Here is a 5,915-nt window from a genome sequence, read left to right as displayed (position 1 = left end):
TGAACCACGAGGGCTCACAATGTAGAACCGCGAGGGCTCTAGTACCGATTCTCTCGGTACGGCTTGGTCCGTGTTCCTTTATGCTTGTACTCTAAGTATTAAGTATTGTGTCCTCTTCCACATAGGGCAAGCTAGAACTAACTATCTTACCCAGGACCGCCGAAGCAGTGTGGACTAGGGGAGGACTATACTTTATACTTCACACACTAGCCATACTGAAGTCATCACTTGGTGGGGGTGAACTACGGCGGTATCTATCGTTTTGGTTCGGTCTATATAGGGTCGCTTGCATGCTCATTCGAATATAATGTAATTGTGTATGGCAATATGAGCATGCCCAAGTGATGACTTTGTTTCAAGCTCAACAGGTAGGGTATTGAGTCCTCTTCCACATAGGGCAAGCTAGAATGAACTATCTTACCCAGGACCGCCGGAGCAGCGTGGACCAGTGGAGGACTCTATACTTAATACTTCACACCACAGTATTGAGTACTTCTTGCATAAAGCCCCTAATGAGAACCACGAGGGCTCTCTCAATGTAGAACCACGAGGGCTCTAGTACCGATTCTCTCGGTACGGCTTGGTCCGTGTTCCTTTATGCTTGTACTCTAAGTATTAAGTATTGTGTCCTCTTCCACATAGGGCAAGCTAGAACTAACTATCTTACCCAGGACCGCCGAAGCAGTGTGGACCAGGGGAGGACTATACTTTATACTTCACACACTAGCCATACTGAAGTCATCACTTGGTGGGGGTGAACTACGGCGGTATCTATCGTTTTGGTTCGGTCTATATAGGGTCGCTTGCATGCTCATTCGAATATAATGTAATTGTGTATGGCAATATGAGCATGCCCAAGTGATGACTTTGTTTCAAGCTCAACAGGTAGGGTATTGAGTCCTCTTCCACATAGGGCAAGCTAGAATGAACTATCTTACCCAGGACCGCCGGAGCAGCGTGGACCAGTGGAGGACTCTATACTTAATACTTCACACCACAGTATTGAGTACTTCTTGCATAAAGCCCCTAATGAGAACCACGAGGGCTCTCTCAATGTAGAACCACGAGGGCTCTAGTACCGATTCTCTCGGTACGGCTTGGTCCGTGTTCCTTTATGCTTGTACTCTAAGTATTAAGTATTGTGTCCTCTTCCACATAGGGCAAGCTAGAACTAACTATCTTACCCAGGACCGCCGAAGCAGTGTGGACCAGGGGAGGACTATACTTTATACTTCACACACTAGCCATACTGAAGTCATCACTTGGTGGGGGTGAACTACGGCGGTATCTATCGTTTTGGTTCGGTCTATATAGGGTCGCTTGCATGCTCATTCGAATATAATGTAATTGTGTATGGCAATATGAGCATGCCCAAGTGATGACTTTGTTTCAAGCTCAACAGGTAGGGTATTGAGTCCTCTTCCACATAGGGCAAGCTAGAATGAACTATCTTACCCAGGACCGCCGGAGCAGCGTGGACCAGTGGAGGACTCTATACTTTATACTTCACACCACAGTATTGAGTACTTCTTGCATAAAGCCCCTAATGAGAACCACGAGGGCTCTCTCAATGTAGAACCACAAGGGCTCTAGTACCGATTCTCTCGGTACGGCTTGGTCCGTGTTCCTTTATGCTTGTACTCTTAGAAAGTCTCAACCCGGAGGTCTTGACTTTGATTGTCATAGTTGGACTACGACGGGGTATCCGACTCATCGAATACCCCAGAAGCACACCATCTTTCGGGTAGGCGGTACGCGTACCTCCGGACGCGGAAGTCTCAACCCGGAGGTCTTGACTTTGTATTGTCATAGTTGGACTACGACGGGGTATCCGACTCATCGAATACCCCAGAAGCACACCATCTTTCGGGTAGGCGGTACGCGTACCTCCGGACGCGGAAGTCTCAACCCGGAGGTCTTGACTTTGATTGTCATAGTTGGACTACGACGGGGCATCCGACCATTGCTGATCGAACACCCCTGATTCACCATCTTTCGGGTAGGCGGTACGCGTACCTCCGGACGCGGAAGTCTCAACCCGGAGGTCTTGACATGGATTGTCATAGTTGGACTACGACGGGGCATCCGACCATTGCTGATCGAACACCCCTGATTCACCATCTTTCGGATAGGAGGTGCGCCCACCTCCGACGCGGAAGTCTCAACCCGGAGGTTCGGACTTAGAGTTTTTCCCATTTAAAAGTTTTTCTCTTAGCCATACTGAAGTCATCACTTGGTGAACGATTGAACTAGGGCGGGTTAATCGTTTATAGGTATCATGTGGTTTGCATGCTCTCTTAGGTTAAGGTCATGTGGTTGGCTATCGAGCATGCCCAAGTGATGACTTTGTTTCACGCTTGCTTGATTTCTTCAAGATTCCCTGTTATATAGTGTAATCATTCGAGAACAGGGAATCTTTGGTTTTGCTCAACAGGTATTGGATGTCAACTTGGTATCTAGATCGCATTAAGTCTCAACCCTTAGGTTCGGACTTGTATAGTGACATCTTGTTACGGTCTTGAGTCTCAACCCGCAGGTTCGGACTACTTAGTGTTTGATCGAATATAATATGGCAACTTGTGCCTAAGTCTCAACCCGCAGGTTCGGACTTCTGTTTATTTGGATAATGTATGTATAAGGCAACTTGTGCCTAAGTCTCAACCCGCAGGTTCGGACTTGTGTATTTGTTCGAAGTCATGTATAAGGCAACGTGTGCCTAAGTCTCAACCCGCAGGTTCGGACTTGTTAGTGTTTCGTCAACTTTCATATGGCAACTTGTGCCTAAGTCTCAACCCGCAGGTTCGGACTTGTGTATTTGTTCGAAGTCATGTATAAGGCAACTTGTGCCTAAGTCTCAACCCGCAGGTTCGGACTTGTGTATTTGTTCGAAGTCATGTATAAGGCAACGTGTGCCTAAGTCTCAACCCGCAGGTTCGGACTTGTTAGTGTTACGTCAATTATCATATGGCAACTTGTGCCGAAGTCTCAACCCGCAGGTTCGGACTTCTATAGTGTTTCGTCAATTATCATATGGCAACTTGTGCCGAAGTCTCAACCCGCAGGTTCGGACTTCTGGAAGGATCACTTGGCCACTAATGATCCTTCCGCAGGTTCACCTACGGAAACCTTGTTACGACTTTTACTTCCTCTAAATCATCAAGTTCGGTCAACTTCGATAAAGCAGACGCGGTTCACGAGGATCCAGCGAACGATCATCTCCAAAGACCTCACTAAATAATCCATCGGTAGTAGCGACGGGCGGTGTGTACAAAGGGCAGGGACGTATTCAACGCTGGCTGATGACCAGCACTTACTAGAAGTTCCGAGTTCATATGGACCATTGCAATCCATAATCCCTACTAAGTGAGTATTTGAGTGATTTCCCGTTCCTCTCGGAATAGGAGACACGCTGCTACCCACATTGTAGCACGCGTGTAGCCCAGAACATCTAAGGGCATCACGGACCTGTTATCGCTCGATCTCATTTTGCTAAACACAAATTGTCCTGCTAAGCAGCGTACCGTAAGTGCACTTGCGCACACGAACAGCGAAGGTGTCAGGTCATACTCCACCGAAAGGTCCTAACCCGTTCCAATCGGCATCGACGCATTAACGCTGACTGCGTTCTAGTTAGCATATGTGAGTCACGTTCGTTATCGGAATTAACCAGACAAATCAATCCACGAACTAAGAACGGCCATGCACCACTACCCTTAAATTTGAGAAAGAGCTATTAATCTGTCTCACCTCCATAAGTTCGGACCTGGTAAGTTTTCCCGTGTTGAGTCAAATTGAACCGCAAGCTCCATTTCATTGTGGTGCCCTTCCGTCAATTCCTTTAAGTTTCAACTTTGCAACCATACTTCCCCCGGAACCTGACTTTGGTTTCCCGGAAGCTACTGAGAGCACCTGGTTGTAGCGTCTCCCAATTGCTAGTTGGCATCGTTTACGGTTAGAACTAGGGCGGTATCTAATCGCCTTCGATCCTCTAACTTTCGTTCTTGATTAAAGAAAGCATCCTTGACAAATGCCTTCGCTTTAGTTAGTCTTACGACGGTCTACGAATTTCACCTCTCGCGCCGTAATACTAGTGTCCCCAACTACTTCTGTTAATCATTACCTCCGGTCTGAGTACAAACCAATGAAAGATTAGACCAAGGTCGTATTCCATTATTCCATGCAAGATTATTCTAGGGCGTTTGGGCACCCTGCTTTAAGCACTCTAATTTGTTCAAGGTAAACGTGAGCGGTCGAGCTCTATGTTACACTTGCACCCGTTGAAGGGCACACCATGACACAGACTTGGTGCCCTACCACACCATTGAGTCGCAACCAGATTCCGACTTGGCCCACCGACCACGGGTTGACCGGGTCGGCGGAGCCGGACTGTGTTGGACAAGTATCAACTTCGAACGTTTTAACCGCAACAATTTTAATATACGCTAGTGGAGCTGGAATTACCGCGGCTGCTGGCACCAGACTTGCCCTCCACTTGATCCTCGTAGAAGGATTTATGCTCTACTCATTCCAATTATGAAACATCATTAAAGAGTTTCATATTGTTATTTCTCGTCACTACCTCCCCGTCCCGGGATTGGGTAATTTACGCGCCTGCTGCCTTCCTTGGATGTGGTAGCCATTTCTCAGGCTCCCTCTCCGGAATCGAACCCTGATTCCCCGTTACCCGTTGCAACCATGGTAGTCCTCTATACTACCATCCATAGTTGATAGGGCAGATATTTGCGAGATCTGTCGTCGGTGCGAGACCATACGATCAGCATCATTATCCAGACTTCAACTCAATGACACGGAGAACCCGCGATTGGTTTGACTAATAAGTGCACCAGTTCCCGCGAGGGTCCTGGCATGTTGCATGTATTAGCTCTAGATTTTCCACAGTTATCCAAGTAACTAGGTTGATGATCTCGTAAATTATAGCTGTTATACTGAGCCTTATGCGGTTTCACATTAAATCTGTTTGTACTTAGACATGCATGGCTTAACCTTTGAGACGAGCGTATATTACTGGTAGGATCAACCAGAATTCCGACTTTGCGTTCGAATGTTCATTGTCCCATTGCACCCGGAGGAGCAAACACCACGTTCTATATGTTGTCAAGTCCGGTAGCACACGGGAGGCGAGCCCCCGTGCGAACCTCATTGCCCTCGTATCACACACACCCGATGCACCGGACAGGCACTTGAGCGGCATTCGACTCCGCTAAGCGCTCGTGCGCCCGATTGTGCATGCGCTGACGGGGCCTTCATACCCCTACCACAGCGACCTTATGCCAAACTTCCATGAATACTTAGGTGAGCTGACAAGGGCCTTCATTTCCCTACCATCAACTAAAGGACACGCTAGGCGCGTCCGATCATTGCAACTGCGGGGCTTTCATACCCCAATCACCACAGTACGCAATTCACCAGAGTTTAATCACAACCCCCCCGGACATGGCACACTATTAACTTGCAACAAAACTTAGTGTGTGCCGGGCACATCGGTTCCACAAAATCATTCCCGATGTACCCCAATTGGGGTTGTGAACGCATCCATGGTCCTCTGACACACCCAACCAAGCGTGGATACTACATACCTCAAACACCCAGTACACTAACAGACAAATCAATATATGGTTGCTTTCCCCCAGACATTTGCCAATCACTTGGCACCCGGACGGGAACTCGCTCCTGATTGCGCCAATGCCACCCATTTGCCAAGAGCGAGTTCTGTATGTAGATTTCATTTGGAAAGACAACCGTGTACTGGATATTCTATCCGACGATTACAGATGACGAGTACGAGACTCGACTACACTCACGGATAATACATTTTGGGTCGAGATTGCTTTCGGGGTTTTCGATTGGTCTTGCGCTTGTAAACGTATAACTTTGACTTGTGGTAACTTCGGTAT

This window comes from Anopheles coustani (genome assembly GCF_943734705.1).
Source record: "Anopheles coustani chromosome X unlocalized genomic scaffold, idAnoCousDA_361_x.2 X_unloc_24, whole genome shotgun sequence".
In the NCBI taxonomy this organism is placed as follows: domain Eukaryota; kingdom Metazoa; phylum Arthropoda; class Insecta; order Diptera; family Culicidae; genus Anopheles; species Anopheles coustani.
This window is presented reverse-complemented; position numbering follows the sequence as displayed.